This window comes from Saccopteryx bilineata, chromosome 10 (genome assembly GCF_036850765.1).
Source record: "Saccopteryx bilineata isolate mSacBil1 chromosome 10, mSacBil1_pri_phased_curated, whole genome shotgun sequence".
Classification (NCBI taxonomy): Eukaryota; Metazoa; Chordata; class Mammalia; order Chiroptera; family Emballonuridae; genus Saccopteryx; species Saccopteryx bilineata.
The window spans coordinates 25,126,134-25,145,616 of NC_089499.1; the positions used below are offsets into that span (position 1 = coordinate 25,126,134).

General features: G+C 38.2%; 1 long non-coding RNA gene across 1 annotated transcript in view; it reads right to left on the minus strand.

Annotated features, from left to right (window-relative positions):
* LOC136314629 (uncharacterized) overlaps positions 1 to 19,483 on the minus strand; it is a 352,194-nt gene that overhangs the window by 300,986 nt on the left and 31,725 nt on the right. The window contains exon 2 of the long non-coding RNA XR_010727342.1: positions 14,653 to 14,731. This is a non-coding gene — a long non-coding RNA (uncharacterized lncRNA). The remainder of the gene's footprint in view (positions 1 to 14,652; positions 14,732 to 19,483) is intronic.

Genomic DNA, 19,483 nt, shown 5'->3' on the forward strand with positions numbered 1-19,483 from the left:
CTGCACAACCAGGAAAGTACTTCCAGTTAGATTGAAATAAACATTTTTAAAAACTTTATAGGTTTTACATAGTACATATAATTATTAGACATTCTCCCAACTCAGGGCACTGCTGATAAAAGTTAGAGAAAATAACATGATAAAACAAATGCATTTGCATTTAGCAGAGACATTTATCATCATTTCAATTTGTACTATTAGCTCTCAGTCCTAAATATTCTTATTAATATTCTAAGATAGCCCCAGGGTTAATAAAATAATATTTCTCTTGCTACTTACAATTTTATAATAAATTTATGTAAATATTACTCCTGGATATGCTTATGCCTCAGAATGAGATTATACACTGTAATTCTTACACCAATCCATAGCAATAAATACTTGATAGATAAAATGGCACTAAATTCCACTTTTCATATTGACAACGTGTTTCTATATATGAGGAAATTCTGTTTTCTCATGTATAATATGTTTTGGTATAATATAACATGTTGAGTATTTGTTTCCCAATGTTAAACATTTTCAGCAATTAATATATTGTAAATCCTTAAATATTCACATGTTTACAATTGCAGTAGAATTAAGAAAATACTTAAAGCTAAACAAAAATGATAATACCACATATCAAAATATGTGGGATAAAATAAAATCACTTATTTAAGAAAAATGCATAGCTTGAATACCAAATCTAGGGAGAAGAAAGGGCTGGTAATTAATGAGCTAATTATTCAGAAAAATAAGCCCAAAGAATAAAGAAAGCACTAGATCAAAATAACAGCATAAAATGATAAATTATAAGAATTCAACATAGACAGCACCAATAAAATCCCTTTTGTCCTCTGAAAAGAAAAAAAAAAGTAAAATCTCTGTGACATGAATAATCAAGAAAATAAGAAGAATAACATTTAGAATAAAAGAAGGAATGATTATAGGTTGGGGGATTCAAAAGTTGAGATAACTATAAATAATTGAATTTAAATTAATAAAATTCACTTAAGAAAAACAATACAGTATCTATGTGTTCCTAAAACTCTCAATGAACAAAATAAAAAGTATTTCCATGAAGAAAATGCCAGGCCCGACGGTTTTGTAAGTGACTTTTCATACAAAAGATAATATAAACCTTAGGAAAAGACAACTATATATATAATAAATTAAGCGTAGAACAAGATTCAATGACCCATGAGCTACATTCGGTTTGTTGTCTGTTTTTATAAATAAAGTTTTGTTGGAACACAGCTACAGTCATTTTCCTGTCTGTGCTAAGACAGCTTCCATGCCAGAATGGCAGTTAAGTAGCTGTAGTAGAAATCATCCTGTCCATATAGCAAAAAAAATCAAACAAACAAAAAAGTACTGTGGAATAAAGTAGAACACAGCATATACGTTAGGAATGGGTAAAAGATGTGCATGGATGCATAGTTATAAGGTTTAACAAGGTAGTAAGAGAAGCCACGCATGGGGTAGAGAGATCAAGAGTTCAGTTTTAGAGTTGTTTAATTTGAGCTATCTAGGAAACATCCCAGTCACGATGTTAAGTTGCAGCTGAATATCTAAGTCATGTTTGGGAGAGGAAACTGGGCATGAGATATAATTGTGGAGATGTAGGCACAAGAACCTAGAAATCGCCAAGGAGATTGGCAAAGGAGACAAGAACAAGAATGGAGCCCTGTGACCCTCAAATGGACAGAGAAGAACCGGAAAGGAACCAGAAATGGAGCAAGGAGGAAACCCAGGAGAGAGGTGGGAGTGAGGGGAAGTCAGATGAGAAACGTATATCAAAAAAGAGGGAGGCCCTGGCCAGTTGGCTCAGCGGTAGAGCATCGGCCTGGTGTGTGGTGGACCCGGTTCGATTCCCGGCCAGGGCACATAGGAGAGGCACCCATTTGCTTCTCCACTCCCCCCTCCTTCCTCTCTGTCTCTCTCTTCCCCTCCCGCAGCCAGGGCTCTATTGGAACAAGGATGGCCCGGGCACTGGGGATGGCTCCTTGGCCTCTGCCCCAGGCGCTAGAGTGGCTCTGGTCGCGTCAGAGCGATGCCCCGGAGGGGCAGAGCATCGCCCCCTGGTGAGCAGAGCCTCGCCCCTGGTGGGCAGAGCGTCACCCCTGGTGGGCGTGCCGGGTGGATCCCGGGCGCATGCGGGAGTCTGTCTGACTGTCTCTCCCTATTTCCAGCTTCAGAGAAATGAAAAAAAAAAAAAAAAAAAAAAAAAAAAAAAAAAAAAAAAAAAAAAAAAAAAGAAAGAGGGATAAAGCAACTCCGAAGCTGGTAGGTAAACGAAGAGGTAAGGTGAAAACTGACCATTTAGTTCATCAAAATATTTAAAGAGGAAACTATATTATCACCTGGATAGATGTTTAAAAAAAAAAGTTGAAATAAAAATCAGTACTATAATAAAAATTCATAGAAAGTGAAGAATATAAGTGAATTTCTTTAGCCTAAAATGAGGTTACTATCCAAAAATTTCAAACTCACTGGTTTAAAATATTTTCTTAAAATTAGGAACAAGGCAGGGTTGGCCACCATTACAACTTCTCTTATTAACTGTACTAGAGGTCTTAATCAGTGCAGTAACATGCCCTCACTCACTCTCCCCCACCTGCTCCAACATACGCATACAGGGAAAATTGATCAAAAGAAGAAAACAGGAACCACAGATAATATAATTGCAAAGAAGCTACAAATAAAAATTTAAAATAAGAGTTTCTAAAATTTTCCGGATATGAAAGTCAATTATGTTTATGTACAATAAACAAGCATAAAATGTGGTTTTAAAAAGCAGTCATTAGCCCTGGCCGGTTGGCTCAGCGGTAGAGCGTCGGCCTAGCGTGCGGAGGACCCGGGTTCGATTTCCGGCCAGGGCACACAGGAGAAGCGCCCATTTGCTTCTCCACCCCTCCGCCGCGCTTTCCTCTCTGTCTCTCTCTTCCCCTCCCGCAGCCGAGGCTCCATTGGAGCAAACATGGCCCGGGCGCTGGGGATGGCTCTGTTGTCTCTGCCTCAGGCGCTAGAGTGGCTCTGGTCGCAACATGGCGACGCCCAGGATGGGCAGAGCATCGCCCCCTGGTGGGCAGAGCGTCACCCCACGGTGGGCGTGCCGGGTGGATCCCGGTTGGGCGCATGCGGGAGTCTGTCTGACTGTCTCTCCCTGTTTCCAGCTTCAGAAAAATACAAAAAAAAATAAAAATAAAAATAAAAAAAAATAAATAAATAAAAAGCAGTCATTAAATAAAAACAATGTATCTATTATAAGCCAAGTGGAATTTATGTCACTTTCATGTAGAATACAAACATTCTTGAGCCTGACCTGTGTGGTGCAGTAGATAATGCATTCATCTGGAAGGCTGAGGTCAACAGTATGAAACCCAGGGCTTGACTGGTCAAGGCACATGTGAAAAGCAACTTTTGCTCCTGCCCCCAGTCCCCTGCCTTTCTTTCTCTCCTTTCTTTAAAGTCAATAAATAAAATCTAAAAAACAAACAAAAAAACCCATTCTTGAAACATTCTAAGAAGTCAAATAAATGAGAGTAATACCATATTTATAAATTGTATCTGTGCCTAAAGTGATCCACATAAGCAGAGCTATTTCAATCAAAATCCCTTTTTTGTGGAACTGACAAACTGCTTTTGAAAATGATTAGGAAAAACAAAGCGAAGGAGAAACCAAAACATTCTTGAAGAAGTACAAGGTAGGATCCTTACCCCATCAGAAATCAAGCCTTATGGTAAAGAAATAAGAATTAAACAAAACAGTATTGACATACAGTAAACTTATAAATAAGACAGAACTAAGAGCCCAGAAAAAACACACATAGAAATGTAATTTATGACAAAAGAGATATTTATTATTGAGACAAGGATAGATGATAAAATATACAATGTTGGAGCAAGTGCTTTCCATGTTGGAAAGAAAAAAAAAATAGATCCCTATTTCACACCAGTTAGAAAATCAATTCCAAATGAATGATGTGAAAGGAAAAAGTTGTTTATAAGAAAGTAAAAGAGTACTTAGTTTTTTTTAGATAGATTATAAAATTTGAATGCATTAAAATTAATTAGCTGTGTTCACCAGAAGATAATAAGATATGCTTCAAATTGGGAGTCTATATTAACAAAATATATCATTAGTAAGAAATCAATCCCCAGGATATCTTAGAACTTCTAGAAATCAACAGAAAAATATCACTGATGTTTCATAAAAGATACAACATATGTTTTTGAACATGAAAAGAAGCACAGCCTCATTGGTCAATTAGGTAAATGCCAACTGAAACCATGAGATGTTTGCTTATACCAAACAAGTATGGAAAATAAATTTAGTGGTACAAAGTGTTGGTGAATATATAAAACCACAAGAATATTCATACACATTATGCCAACATACATACAAATGACAGAATCACAAATGAGGTGATAATAAACATAAAACTCAGGAGAGTACTAAGGCTGCATGAGGCAAAGAAAGTAAAAAGGTACACAGGTGTCGCAAAGGTACAGACAGCATTCTGTTATTTAAACTGGGTATGGAATATGGGGGTTTTGTTGAATTAATGTATTTTACTATTTGATTATTTTATTGATTATTCTTATATTTGTTGGTTTTATTCTTTTATTGTTGACTTTATATATTTTATTTTTTCATTAAATATTAATATTTATTATTTTGTTTATTATTTTCAAGTATTTTATTCCTAATTTTATTATCTTTTATACACATTCTTCCTTCCATATCATTCATATACATTCTTTCATGACTATAATTGCCCTGAAAAAAATAAACTATGAAAATTTAATCTACAAAGCAGAATAAAAATCTTAGATAAAACTCTTCATTATTTCAGGGCAATTAAAGAACAAATAATCCCTATGGAACAAGATTACAAAGAAGGGCTGCAAGATTTTAAAGGCAACAGAAAGAGATGAAAATTTAGCTAGCCTAGCTCAGAAAAGACTGGTTGGGAAAAACAAAAACCATTACAGAAATGAAATCACACTAAATCAACCAGACAAGCATGGTAAAAAATGGTCAGTAACTTGAAAAACAGGCTGAGAGAAACTGAGCAAAATGAAATTAAGATGTTGAAATGGAGGAAAAGATTACTAATGTCTAAGTCAGATCAAGGTTATACAAGAAATGCATAAATTATATCCTTAATAAAATGAGGAACAGAAACAAATATTCCAAGAATATTTTTTTATGAAATAAAGGGAGGCCTGAATCAACAAATAAAAATGGTTCAATGAATGTTGTGGGGGAGGAGGGAGTGAGAAGGAGGAGACATAGAATAAATAATCAATTCTATAGCATATCTTGGTAAAGTCACCAGGTTCAAAGGGGAAAAAAATAGATGGGCAAGCACAGAGATGAACAAAAAGACAAATCTATTCTGGGTTGAAAATTTAATACTGCAATGATGATCATTCTCCTTGAACTATAATTTAAATTTGATTCCAATTTTCAAATGAGAAAAAGGTTAGGCAGCTGTGAACAGCCAGGAGAGTGCTGAAAATAATAAAAAGTAATGAGAGGAACAGAATTATTAAAGCTTATTATAAAGTTTTAGTAGTTAATGAATCTATGGAACCAAATAGAGAAATAAGACATAGACACAAATGATAAAGTATCTCACAACAGTAAACCATAAAAGGGGGGGGGGGGAGAAATGGTGTACCAAATGAGATATAAATATTTTTTTAATTTTTAATTATTTTTATTTTATTTATTCATTTCAGAGAGGAGAGACAGAGAGGGAGAGGGAAAGGAAGAGAGGGAGAGAAAGAGAGAGAGAGAGAGAGAGAGAAGGGGGGAGGAGCAGGAAGCATCAACTCCCATTGGTGCCTTGACCAGGCAAGCCCAGGGTTTGGAACCAGTGATCTCAGCATTCCAGGTTGACATTTTATCTGCTGCACCACCACAGGTCAGGCACAAATGAAAATTTTAAAATAAGATTTTATATTGGTAGAGGGGGCAAATGAGTTGAGTTCATATACTCTGATAGCAGTGTAAATTTGTCTGCCTTATTTGAAATGTATTTGGTCTATTTGAATGAATTTCTCATTTTGACTTAGTGATCTAGTGATTCCATTTCTAGGAAGCTGTACTAAAGGAATAATCAGTAAAAACACAAATACAATTATATGTGTTATTTACTTATGAAATACAACAATTAAAATTATTTTAATGTTTACAGAAAAATGGTTAATATATGCTACCATGTACCTTTATAATGGACTATATGTAGACTTTTTTTTTTTTTTAACAGAGACAGAGAGAGAGAGTCAGAGAAAGGGATAGATAGGGACAGACAGACAGGAACGGAGAGAGATGAGAAGCATCAATCATCAGTTTTTTTGTTGCAACACCTTAGTTGCTCATTGATTGTTTTCTCTTATGTGCCTTGACTGGGGGGCTACAGCAGACCGAGTAACCCCTTGCTCAAGCTAGCGACCTTGGGGTTTCGAATCTGGGTCCTCTGCATCCCAGTCTGACGCTCTATCCACTGCGCCACTGTTTGGTCAGGCTGCAGACCTTATTTTTTAAATCACAATTTCAAAGAATATTTAATGTCAGGAAACCTGTTCTTGCTTAGAGAACTGTCAATATACAGTATGATTCTAATTTAGAAGAGGGAATATATTAATATGTAGATAGATGTACATTTTAAGAAGCTGAAATGTTTTGTAAGTGATTAATCTTTATAGTTTTTCTCTGTTTTCTAAATTTTAAATACTGAGAATATTTAACCAAAAGAAAATAAGCACTAAACTCAATTTTCTTACACCATGAAGCATGATTTAGGTTGGTTTAAGTAATATTATATTTGTATAAGAGCCATATATTTTAATTGCTAAACATATATTCTGTGCCAATATTTTACCAATGTATCAAAATATGGTACAAAAAAAGTTAATCAGATTTATAAATCAACAACTTAAGAAACAATATTATGAAAAAACTTACATATGCAAGCTTAATTGCAATTAATGATTTCAATTATACATTTAATGTATAACATTTAAAACAACACCTACATATCTTGATAAGAAACTGTATCTTACTAGGAATTACTTAGAGTTCCTTGGACAAAAAGGAGCTACAACATGAAAAATTGACTTCTTGCTTCACAAAAATTGAAAGTAGCCACAAATGGGGTTAACATATAAAGTATTTTGACAATGATTCACTTTTTAAAAGCCTTACCAACCTTAGGTGGATTAAACACTAAGTGAGTTGGACATTATTTGTTATAAATATGTTCTGAAGTAGTTTCTATCCTTGTTTATGTATTAAGTAAATTATTTTAATCTCAAAACCCAGATGTTCCACATCCAGACAAGAGGCTAACACCCACATGTCAAACATGCACGTTATACTCTTATTGACTCGCCATTGAAAAGATTGTATTTTGAGTGCTAACATGACTGAGCAAAATTATTGTAATTTGATGGTTCTAACAACACAGATAGCAAGCCCTATTTTCGCTGCAACCCATCCAGAGACAGGAAATTGCATTTTTGTCGGTAAGGGATGAATTGTCTCAAATACCAATCATTTCAACAGACACCAGAAGCTCATAGTACTTTTATCCCAATGGGGAATCCTTATTGGACACTTGACTGGGCAATCTGTCTGGTAGTCAATTTGATTTCAGTGGCAGTCAATGAAAATTTCCCAAACTTCTACTCATTCCCTTTTGTTATTTTGGTAGATTTTCTCTTAAGATAATTTCCAACATTGGTTTTTCAACTTAACGGACCACTAATAGCTTGTGAGAACTTGAACACTAAGCGGGTAAAGAAGTGAGCAAGCCCATCTGAACATGACCCTGAGACTCATTTTGAGTAGCCTGGACATTGAGATAGCTCTTCCTTTTGCCAAGAGGGAACCAGTGGTCTAACCTCATCATGCTCATGCTTCCTTACCCACACAGGAGGAATAAGCAACCTCCCACAGGTTTTAAAGTATCCAGGTACTGGGCAGTTAGTTTTCCAAAACAACCTTATGAATTGCTGCTATTCCAAAATGCCATTTGCCTGGTGTAAAGGTTATCTGATTATTCTCCTCTGTTAATATTTCTCCCTCAAGATTTTTTTTTTTTTTTTTTTTGAAAACAAGTGCGATAAGGAAAGAATATTTTGTATTTGGGACATAAACCTACACTATAAGGCCAGCAGGTAACTGTGACCCAGCAGTACATCCTGGTGGGGGTAAGGGGAGGTGGGGGACTCATGCCTCCCTTCTAATCCTGGCTTTATAAGTTTTCCCTTTTCACACGACACCTATTTCTTAAGCCCTGTTGTATGACATTGCAAAGGGTCAGATAGAAAATATTTTACCTTTTGCAGGCCACATGGTCCCCTTTAAAACACATTTAAGAAGTGGACATGATTGTGTTCCAATGAATCATCATTTACAAAACCACGTGCAGGCTGGTTTTGGCCAACCGGCCATAGTCTGTGGCCCCTGCTCCAGCGTGCTGAGGCCAACAGCTGGGATTGGCAATATAGAAGGAACGACAATGCCTGGGGTTGAGATGGCTGGCCTGAGATACAAACAGTCCATTTTCAGTTGAATTATCTGGTATGGGGGCTTGAAAAAAACAGCAGGTTTGAAGGTACAGATTTAAAAGACAGGGTAAAATGCTAACTTAAAAGGCGGGTGCAAATGACACTACCCATAATGCAGATGGAGCATGAGCAAGGAAGATGGCCAAACATGGAATCCAGAGGACATCAATATTGACAGCAAAGGAAGAGAAAACGCCAGCAGGGACTGTGGGCTTGACAGAGAAGGTGAAAGCATTGCTATGATCAGTTCCAGCCCCTGCTGTATTATAAGCATTGAGTAGTGACCATTCTGCCCACAGTCAGGACATCAGCTGTGACTGCGTGCGTACTCATCGTTAAGTGTGGGTGTGATATGAGTACCTTTAAAATGACAGCCATCAGCCTTACCAGGCGGTGGTGCAGTAGATAGATTGTCGGACTGGGATGCCGAGGATCCAGGTTCGAGACCCAGAGTTCGCCAGCTTGAACGCGGGCTCATCTGGTTTGAGTAAAGCTCACCAGCTTGGACCCAAGGTCGCTGGCTCAAGTAAGGGGTTACTTGGTCTGCTGAAGGCCCGCGGTCAAGGCACATATGAGAAAGCAATCAATGAACAACTAAGGAGTCGCAATGCAGAACGAAAAACTAATGATTGATGCTTCTCATCTCTCCGTTCCTGTCTGTCTGTCCCTGTCTATCCCTCACTCTGACTCTCTCTCTGTCTCTGTAAAAAAATTAAAAAAAATAAAAAAATAAAATGACAGCCATCAAAGAGAAGAGGGAAGAAGTTGATAAAACATTCTTGCTTTTCTTAGTGAGAGAAGAAAAAATACAGGAGAAGAGATTGATTGAAAATATGAGAAAGAAGGGTACCAAAAGGGTTGAGGTCCCTGAGGAATTGGAAAATGTGACACAGCCTTAAGCATGAGGAGGCACATCCCTTCTACACACACCAGCAGGAAGAAGGGAGATACGGAAGTTTCAGGGTGTTCAAGAAGTTTAGCTTCTTCATTGTTGGTAACTTCAATTTTATCAGCAAAATAATTGGTGAGGCTATCAAATAAGATGAGAAAATTTTTATGTTGGGGACATGAGAAAAGTGAAGAAAATGATAAAGCAGCAGTTTTAAAAAAAATAATTAAACTTTTCACCAATTCAGAGTATAGCCCTGTCCCCCACCCCATTAGTGGGAATTGGTGGTACTCTCTAATTGCACTGGATTTATGAACAGGCTAGGCTAGACATACAAGAGATTTTATTCCCTATTCTCTATTTTGGCATTCACTACTTGATGCTCTCCTTCACCTAGCCCAAGTTACGGTGACATGATCTTTGACTTCCCACGGAGAAGTGTTCGTTTTAACTGGCAGGCAAATGATATTACCCTCTGAAGGACCATCATGCTAAATGACCATTAAACCATTACACTTAAGAACTGCCTCTCAAGATAGAGATTTCCAAGTGCTTCACAGAGTATCGCTGTTTAACTATCAGCATTTTATAGACGCGGGAATGTCATCACCCAGCTCATGTGCACTCCTCTGGTTATAAACAAAACATCTGTGGCTGGTTAGTTCCCTTCGCTGGATCATCCGTGAAGTTAAATGACCAAAACCTTGGGTGGAACCCTTGTAAAGATCTATTAGGAAGGCTCTCTTCACAAGCCATTTATTTGCAGCTCCAGTTAGATGCAGCGTCTCCCAAAACGAGGCCCTGAGTCAGAGAGAGTGTGACCACCGCCACCTCATCAATCAGCTTCCTCTCTCCTTATTCCTCAATGTGGCCCCTCTGTGTCCACCACACTCTTCTCCTTTCAGGCTACCCTGCTTCTGTGCCTTTTTCACAAGCCCTTCCTTCTGCTGCGATGATTCTGTTCCCAACCCAAACCTCTGCACTTCAAACTTAGCCTCAATTTCACTGAAGCCCAATATTTGTCTCTGATAACTATGATCTTCTGAGCGTCTGTGTAGCTGAGTTGACCGCCTTTGGAATGGATAGGCTACAATTTAGTTCACAATTGTGTTCGGTTGGAGACTTAAGCTGCTCAAGAACAGCTAACACAGATATAACATAATATAATGCAAAAAAGAATATGTTTTCTATTTCAAGTGCAATAGTTCCTATCTGGGTCATCTTGGGCAAAGCATATGATCTCTTTGGACATTCATTTTGCCATGTGAAAGATGAAAAGCTATACAGCTATAATTCTCTGCCTTATACTTTTTAATCACTTCCGTCTTTAGTATCCCTCAATAAACACTTGATGACAGATGGAGTCCTATTAACGGATAAATACAAATCTATTACCAGAATGAAAAAACCAAACAAAACACATACACAACAACCCCCTGCAACCCTATGGGCAATGTAAGCCACCCAAAACAGTCCTTCTTTTTCTTTCTCTTCTATTCAGCCATAGTTTTTATAGTAGTGCTAATTTTGACATATTCACTTACTTTCTTCTTAAGTGTTCAGTTGACAATCATCATAAACAGCAACTTACAAAAGGCAATCACAATAAGCAGTCTATGCCTGGTCAACATGTGACTTGACTTTTATGATACGAAGGACCCACACACACCTTGCTTAGGGTGCTGCTGTATCAGAGGTTCTCTAACTGATCCAGCAGGTCCTGGCAGAGGCCCAGCAGGGCATCCATGAAGTCAGAACTAATCGCATAATAATACAACATTGCTTGCCTTTGTCATTCTCATGCGTGCCCATGCGTGCACTGCAGTTTTCCAGAGCTATCATGAAATGGGAATCAGGACAGCCTGAATGCAGAAGCAGGTAGGCAAACCCAGCTCTCTGCTATTAAGCCGGACACTAAAAAGACTTACAAAACTGTGGAACAGTGCCATGCTTCTCACTGATCTCTTTGCTTTGGGAAAATTATGTTTTCATAAAACAATGTTATTTATGTTAACATGCATAGGTTTATTGTAAGTAAATCAACAAGCCTATTTCCCAGTCTTCATTTCTAATGTGGTAACTATGAATATCTATAACCCACATACAAAATATCTTGGAGGTCCTCAATGACTTTTAAAGAGTATGAGAGAATCCTTAGACTAACACATTTGGGAACAAATTCTCTACATCGGTAAGGGTATGAGATAAACATTAGCCATATGTGAGAAATGAGTTTAAGTTTCGGAATTCACGGTAATACATATGAAAAATACACTCATAACAAAAGACGACGATGTTTTGATGTCACTGAGCATTTTCTCTCAAGGAGGTCTGCACAATCCTGTCACCTCTGCTTTCAAATCCAACCTCGCCGGAGGCTCCTGACCATGAATTAGGTGGATCAACTCATAGGGAGGGAACAATGCTCATACCATTCCCTCCACTCCATGAGGTCAGTTCCAAGACGGTGCCCCCTACACACATCGCTTATAATAGCATGTGTGTTAGTTAGCTAAGGCTGTCATAACAAATTATCACAGACTGAATGACGTAGGGATTTTGTTCTCACAGTTCTAGAGGCTAGAAAATCAAGGTGTTGGCAGTTTGGGTTTCTCCTGAGGACTTTCTCCTTGCCTTACAGAGAGCTTTCTCCCCGCTGTGTCCTCCCAGGGCCTTAAGTCTGTGCTGGGGCACCCCTATTGTTTCTCTCCCCTCATAAGGACACCAGTCCTATTCTGTTAGGGCCCTACTTTATTGACCTCACTTAAATTAATTACGGAAGGCTTTACTTCCAAATACAGACACCTGGATTAGAACCCACCCGTATAACATCATCTAACTTTAACTGACTCTTTAAAGCCCTATTTCCAAATAGAGTTACATTTTGAGGTCATGGGGAGTGGGACTTCAACAAAGGAATTTTGAAAGGAACACAATTTGGTCCCTGACATTACGGTAAGAAAATTATGCTCTTCCACTTGGTGATTCCTAAAGGCTTATGTGCCTCACTACACTCTATATACTACACTATTATCTTTCTAAGTCAAGTGTACAGAGAAGCCCTTTGAGTTGACTTAGCTCAAGTTCCTTGTGGGGAAAACAGCTGCATTAAGCTGGCTCACTGGTTTACCGGCTGCAAGCACTTTGCCCATTGGTACATGAGCCCGTGGCAGCAAGTAAGGCTGTGGGTGCTTGCACTCTGGGCAGAGGGCAGATGGCGGATTGTGGATTACCTGCCCACAACTGTGAAGTCGTTTTGCTGTTCATTCGCTTGTTGCCATGAGAAGCAGCCTTCCGCTGCCTGTTTGCTCGTCCGCCATTGGGAGAATCTATTAAACTGGAATGGCCCAACGCTTTCCAGCTCCACAGTTTCTCTACCGCCTGCCCAAATCCAATGTGGACCTGCCTGTTCTTGGCCACCGGCTTTACATTCTTTATTTTAATAAATTTAGGTACAGAGAGGTGAAATAACGTACCTAAGGTCACCAGCACATTACTGGCTAATCCAAGAAAGCCATGCTTTAATTTTTAAATGTAGTCTTATTTATAACACATTTAGAAGTATGTTATTTAGAGAAAACTTGCAATGATTTAAAGCATTATTTAAGGGCTATTTGCAGTTATTTCTTTTGTAATGATTTTTCTTTCGATTATCATTCCCTGATTTGTGTACATAAGTGTGTGTAGAGAATAAAGGCTGGGGTGTATGGGTTTGTTAAAGTGTCTTATACTTGGACTTGGCTTCATAGATATATACCTATGTTCAAACAATCCTTGTTAAGTGTTTGAAACAAAACACTTGAGTCACAGAAAAGCAATAAAGAAAATATAAAGAAACTGTTTGCCATATTATCTGTTGAAAAGCAGCTGCCAAGCTTCTAAATCCCTCCAGTCCTAATAGTTAAAGAGCTAAAAGAAGGCTAAGAGAGAATGGGAGCAGGTGAAAGGCCAGGGGCTGGGCAGGCCAAATGGCCCAGGTGCAAGAGGTGCGTCCCTGGATCTCACAGCATCAACACCCAAAATGCCCCAGATGTGCTCCATAGTAAACAAGCCTTCCTTCTCCCGCAATGCACCACTGAAGATATGTTCTCTGAGCCTTTGAGGCACTAACTTCCATGACTGGGGCCCGGTTTCTGTTGGGAAACCATTACTGCAACATGAGGATGGAAGAAGGTCTTTGCATACAAGCTAAGCAGAGATTCGCAGCAGAAATTGGCCTGCTTTTATCAATCCAATTCAGAGGCTAGGAAAGTACATCCTGCAGGGAAAATCCAACAGTTTTTATTTTAATTCTCAGCCTTTAGCTGAGGAAAAAAAAAATTCATGACACCTGAAAATCTACGCTTCAGACTTCAGTGTCCATAAATAAAGCATTAGTGGAACACAACGTAGTCATTCTGTTACACATTGTCGAGGGCTGCTTGACTTCTACAATGGCAGAATTGATTAATTGTGACAGCAACCGTATGGCCTGCAATATTTACTAACTGGTCCTTCACAGAAAAGTCTGCAAACATCTGATCTGAACTCTTAAATCCCCCACTCCTAACCCGGAGCATATAAAGCACATTTTCTTAAGATTTTAATATCATTGCATATTTCACCCTGGGAAGCTTTAATGAGTTAGCAAAACATACTGATATCAGCAGAATTCAGAGTTTTGTAGGACATGCTAATCCAGGAAGGTTTAGAATCCTAAATCCCATTTAGAATTGCCAGATACTGTGCTTTGGGACCAAAATCCTCTTCAGTGAAAGAGTTGCTTTATAATATTCTAACACACAGATGACTACAATTATAGCACGCCCGAGGTCGTTCTAACATGTACTTATTAACACTGTATGAGAATTGAAACACAGACTGAGTTTTTCTTACACCACAAGGGCTCTAAGGCAAAATCTCCACCACCAACCAGGTCTCCATCCTCCACCCGTAGCAGTTCACACTCTACCCCAAGCAGGCAAAGCCGTCCAACCCCCAGAACCACCTCGTTTCAGGAGATACTTCAATATAAAACAGGACAATGACATCCATTTCTTTTCTCTGAGCTGTTCCTGCCACGAAACTATTGTCACAGTTCAAACCAACTGGAATAAATATTCCAAAACCCAGATAAGGCCAGTTACAAAGGGAAGCGCTCCACAGGGCTACTAATAAGAGTATTAGGAACCTGAACAAAGTAAATCTGAACATACCTCGTGTCTGCCAGTCCTGCGAACAAGTCTCTAGATGAGAAGGATGGGTAGCGGTCTTTTTCTAGGGAAATTCAGGATCCTGCAATAGAAATCACCTTCGGTTAGCAGTCTTAAATAGCACAATGCAGTAAAATAAGTTTAATGATTTGGAGTCTTTGCCTGCTTCCTCGCAACACCTCCTTTCCATGACGTGCCCTGTTTACTGTTTTCACAGTGAGGAGGAACCACCAAGCTCTTTTGCTAAATCTTGAACATCTGGAACATCTCCATCTATGTTGTGATCACTCAGAGGGCAAAAACCAAGTGAGGAAGTGGACCTTCTTTGGGCTCATCTCTTTACTGACTGGGCATAGGTGTGAGCTGTGGAACTTGAATAAGTAAAGGAACTCACAAAGGTGATGGATTCAGCAACTAAATAATGGTGCAGCGTTTTCTCTACAATGTGGTAAATTTTCGCTACTAAATAAATCAGTGGAAAGCTCATCTTGACACACTTCCACCCCATCATTTCAAGATAGAGAAAAAGAAAGGGATTTAAACCAACTAATTCAATTGCTTTATCAAGATACAGATTCCTTCAGTGTTGCCCTAGACCAGTGGTTCTCAAAGTGTGTGCCAGGGCACACTGGTGTGCCCTGTGGTATTCCAGAGAAATATCTGCCTGTTGGGAACAAAATACCAACAGGGTTTTTGGAGTTTAGATTTTGGGGGGACAGGGGTGTGGGAATTGGCTGTAAGCTGACAGTCTGCCCAACCCCCACCTCACTTGCCTGATTAGGTTGCAAAAGGCTGTTAAGCTATGGTGCTGGATAGTTTACACTACCCCCCATGTTCCCCGGAAAGATTGGAGGCAAGTTTCTTCTATCCTTTGTTTGGTGTAAAGTTAAGATGATATGTATGGTGGGGATTTTGGATGGATGATTAAACATAAGGAATTGTCTCTTGAACCTTTTGGATTTCTATAAAAGAAGAATATGTGGCAATATCTAAAAAAGGTTTGAGCATTTTACTACAATTTTCAAAATCCTATTTATGTGAATTAGGATTTTCTACCCTCAACACAATTAAGAGTAAAAAGAGAGAAATTCTTCAATGTATTAATGAGAAAATGAAAGTTTGCCTTTCAAATATTTGCCCAAACATTGAAGAAATCAGTAGGACACATCAGGCTCATGTTTCTCATAAACACAAAAATGAAAAAACTTAACATATTTGTGTGAAGACCTGCTGAATTTACTAAATCTTACTAAAAATGTATCTATATATATAAAGATAACTTTTTATAATTTTTTAAAAAATTTTAACCCCTTTTTTACAAATTCTAAAAAGCATAATCCAAAAAATGTAACATAAAAATGTTTTTTAATGTCAGAATAAATTTAATTTTATATTTATTCTGTTTAATTACCATAAAAGCACACTTGGACTTTATATTTTTTTCTTTAATATTTGACTTAATTATTATAACACATTTCTCATAAATTTGTATATAGTGCGCCTACAATTATTTGTGGGATTTTAAATGCACCCTGACTTCAAAATGTTTGAGAACCACTGCCTTAGACAATGTCTGACCTCTTGAACTCACAGGAGGAAAATGAAGGCAGAAAAACCTAGCAGTTTAAACCATTGCCACTTTAAGACTTGAAAAAATTTCAACTCGGAGATCCCTGATGGCAAATTAAGGTTGAACAAAATAACCAAAGAGTAATGTGTAAAAGAATAGTTTATTTTGAAAGGCTGAAAATGGCCCAACACCAACCATTTAGAAGTAAAGAAGCTACTGAATTTTAAGATTATTCTATTAAGTTCTCAAAGTATTATATAATGACATAGACAAGTAACTCGCCAGGGAGCATAAATTGAGTTCAATACAAAAACAAACAAAAACCCCTAAAATAATTGGGAACAAGGAACCTTTTGTCTTGATGACTTTAACCAACCTCAATGACATCATAGTGCAATAATACTTATCTACCGTAGAGTTGCTTTCCTTACACAATGAAATGGAGTAGAGTGTTTCTATTTCTTAATATTATTGATTGGATTGAGCAAACCAAAAAATAATTAGTTCCCTCTGAGTAGTCACCTGAACGTCCAACCCAGAAAACCTTCCCACAAAGTTAAACGTCCCTAGTATAATCCCCTGTGTAGGCTATGATAGGCCTAGAACTTGACCTCTCCTTGAGATGGCCTTGAACTCTTAAATGTTCATTTTCACACCTGGAAAATTCCATTGCTATGACATTTCAAAAAATTAAATGGGGACCAGGATACAAATATATGAGAAGAATGAAGATTCTCAAAATAGTGTTCATATTCATGAATGAATGGGGAAACATGTTATAAATGCCAATCTCTGTCAAAGAGATTCTGATATATTAGGTCTACATTTCTCTGGGTTTTGTTTTATTTTGATTACAATGTATATAATATTAATGATCGTGTACTATGTATGAGCAATATAATATGCTAAACACCTTAAGTCCAGAAATACACTATCCCCTCTCAAAGGTTTACCATCTCTCAAATATTTTATTTCTCAGAAAAGACCTGTAGGGGAGAGGCATTAATCTGCTTCACAGAAGAGAAAGGTCTAAAAAGACCATAGGAAATAATCAAAGACACATAGCCAGTTCAAACAGAAGTCACATTCAAAACCAGGTAAATATAATCATTCATTATTTCTTCATTATTTCTTTCACCTCTTTTCCAATCACTTTCCTCCTAGACCCCTCCACTCTGTCACCCTGGGCTGCTTAATGTTCTCTGAACATACTGGATATATACCTGCCCCAGGGCCTTTGCTTTCTCTTCTCTATGTGTGAAATATTCTTCCTGGATATCTCTCTCTCTCTCTCTCTCTCTCTCTCTCTCTCTCTCTTTAATTGACTGATGAGAGAGAGAGAGAGAGAGAGAGGAAGGAAGAAAGACAGAGAGAAAGGAACGCTTATTTTTTGTTCCACTTAGTTGTGCATTCACTGGCCACTTCCCATATGTGCCCCAACCAGGGATCAATCTGCCAACTCTGCAGTTCCAGGACGATTAAACTAACCGGCCAGGGCCCGTTATCTCTTGACTCACTCCTTTAGTCTTTGATCAGTTATCACCCTCTCAGTGAGACCTTCCATAACCATATTATTAAAAACTTACAACTCTCCCCTCCCTAGAACACACTAAACTCCTTCCGTCTTCCCTATTCTTCCCAAACATGAAGTTTAAGGAATAAAGTGAAGACACTCTATCTTACAAATCTCAGTGATTAGTGTAGCACTAATCACTCTGAGTGGTTTATGTGTGTGTATACATTTAATCGTTTCTTGCCTGTCTCCACTGTCAGGATGGTGTTTCTCAAACCTCAGCACTTACAGAATCACCAGAAGGACTTGCTAAAGCACAGATTCTTCATTCCCACCCCCAGAAATGTGATTAAAGTAATTCTAATAGCACTGATCAGTGGACCATTTTGAAAAGCCTTGCTGAGGACTTGTTAAAATTTTGTACAGTCAGTCTGCACCCCCAAAGTTTTGCTTTGTTAGGCAGGTCAGCAATGAGGTCTGAAAATTTACATTTTTATTGTTTCCAAGTAAAGAAGATGCTGTTGGTCTAGGACCCCCACTTAGAAAAGAATTAAGTATTAGAACAAACGCTCTATAAGGCAGGGATCTTTGTCTATTTTACTCATGACTTACCCAGCAACAGAGCAGGGTATAGGATAGTCACTCAAAGTCCTAATTACTTAATAACAGATCCCTCTCCCTGTCCCCCAGAAAGTGATTCTGACACCAATGAGTCTTGTATGACATGCTGTGTGTTTGTTGTTTTGGCAGCAACTTTGAGACCTCTTTTATTCTTGCTGACTTCTAAGTTCATTTACTCCCAGCTAAAGAAGTCTGATGGGAGTTCATGTATCAGTCCAGAGGCACCTGTCTGCCTTGGGGCGGGGGCTGAGAATGCTCAGCTTACCATTCCACAGTACATCTCTATAAAAGAAACAACTGTCAAGGGCAAGTCCCTGCAAGTTTTCTTTATTTATGATGGAACAACATGGCCCTACAACCACCTGTCAAGCTATTCCCATTTTCAAAATGTAAGGCCAGGGAATTCATACACATCAGCAACACATACAACAACACACTCACACAACACAAGCAACACACATATATATACTTAGTTCTTAAATCGTATGCTTTAGTGCGGTCCCTAGCATTTTATCACAGTGGGACTCGGTTTGTCTCCCTGAATATACTTCTGCTTCCATAACCACATCTATGGCAGTCCTATGATAGTATCTTCCAGGTGCTGCCAATTACCTCTCCTTACATCATTTTCTGGGGGGGGGGATATTAAATTCAGTTCCTTTTATCCTGTGCCCAAGGCCAACAATGAAGCAGTTGATCTCCATAATTCAAACATGTCTGATATCTTAGATTCAATTGCCCGGTTTAAGACAGGCATTTAATGAAGAACTGGTGAATGAGAAGTTTAATGGCTAAAGTGAAGACATTCCATCTTACAAATCTCTTTTTACTCATGTGGAATCATCAGCCAGGGTTATTGATTTGCATTTACTGACTGGGCTCTCTATTGTTTTCAGATGTTGTATCCCAGCCCCTGCAAACTATTAGTTTTCAAGGCTGTCCTGAAAATACCCAAGCCTTCCTTGCTCAATGGAGAATACTGAAGCACTCACAATTGCTTGAAGAATTCAACACATTTCAGAAAGTGCAAAACCATTTCACTGATTATCTTCATTTTACAACAAGGACAACAGAGAAATAATTAAAATCTTGAAAAATGAACATGGTTCATAGTTTAGTCTTTACAAAAA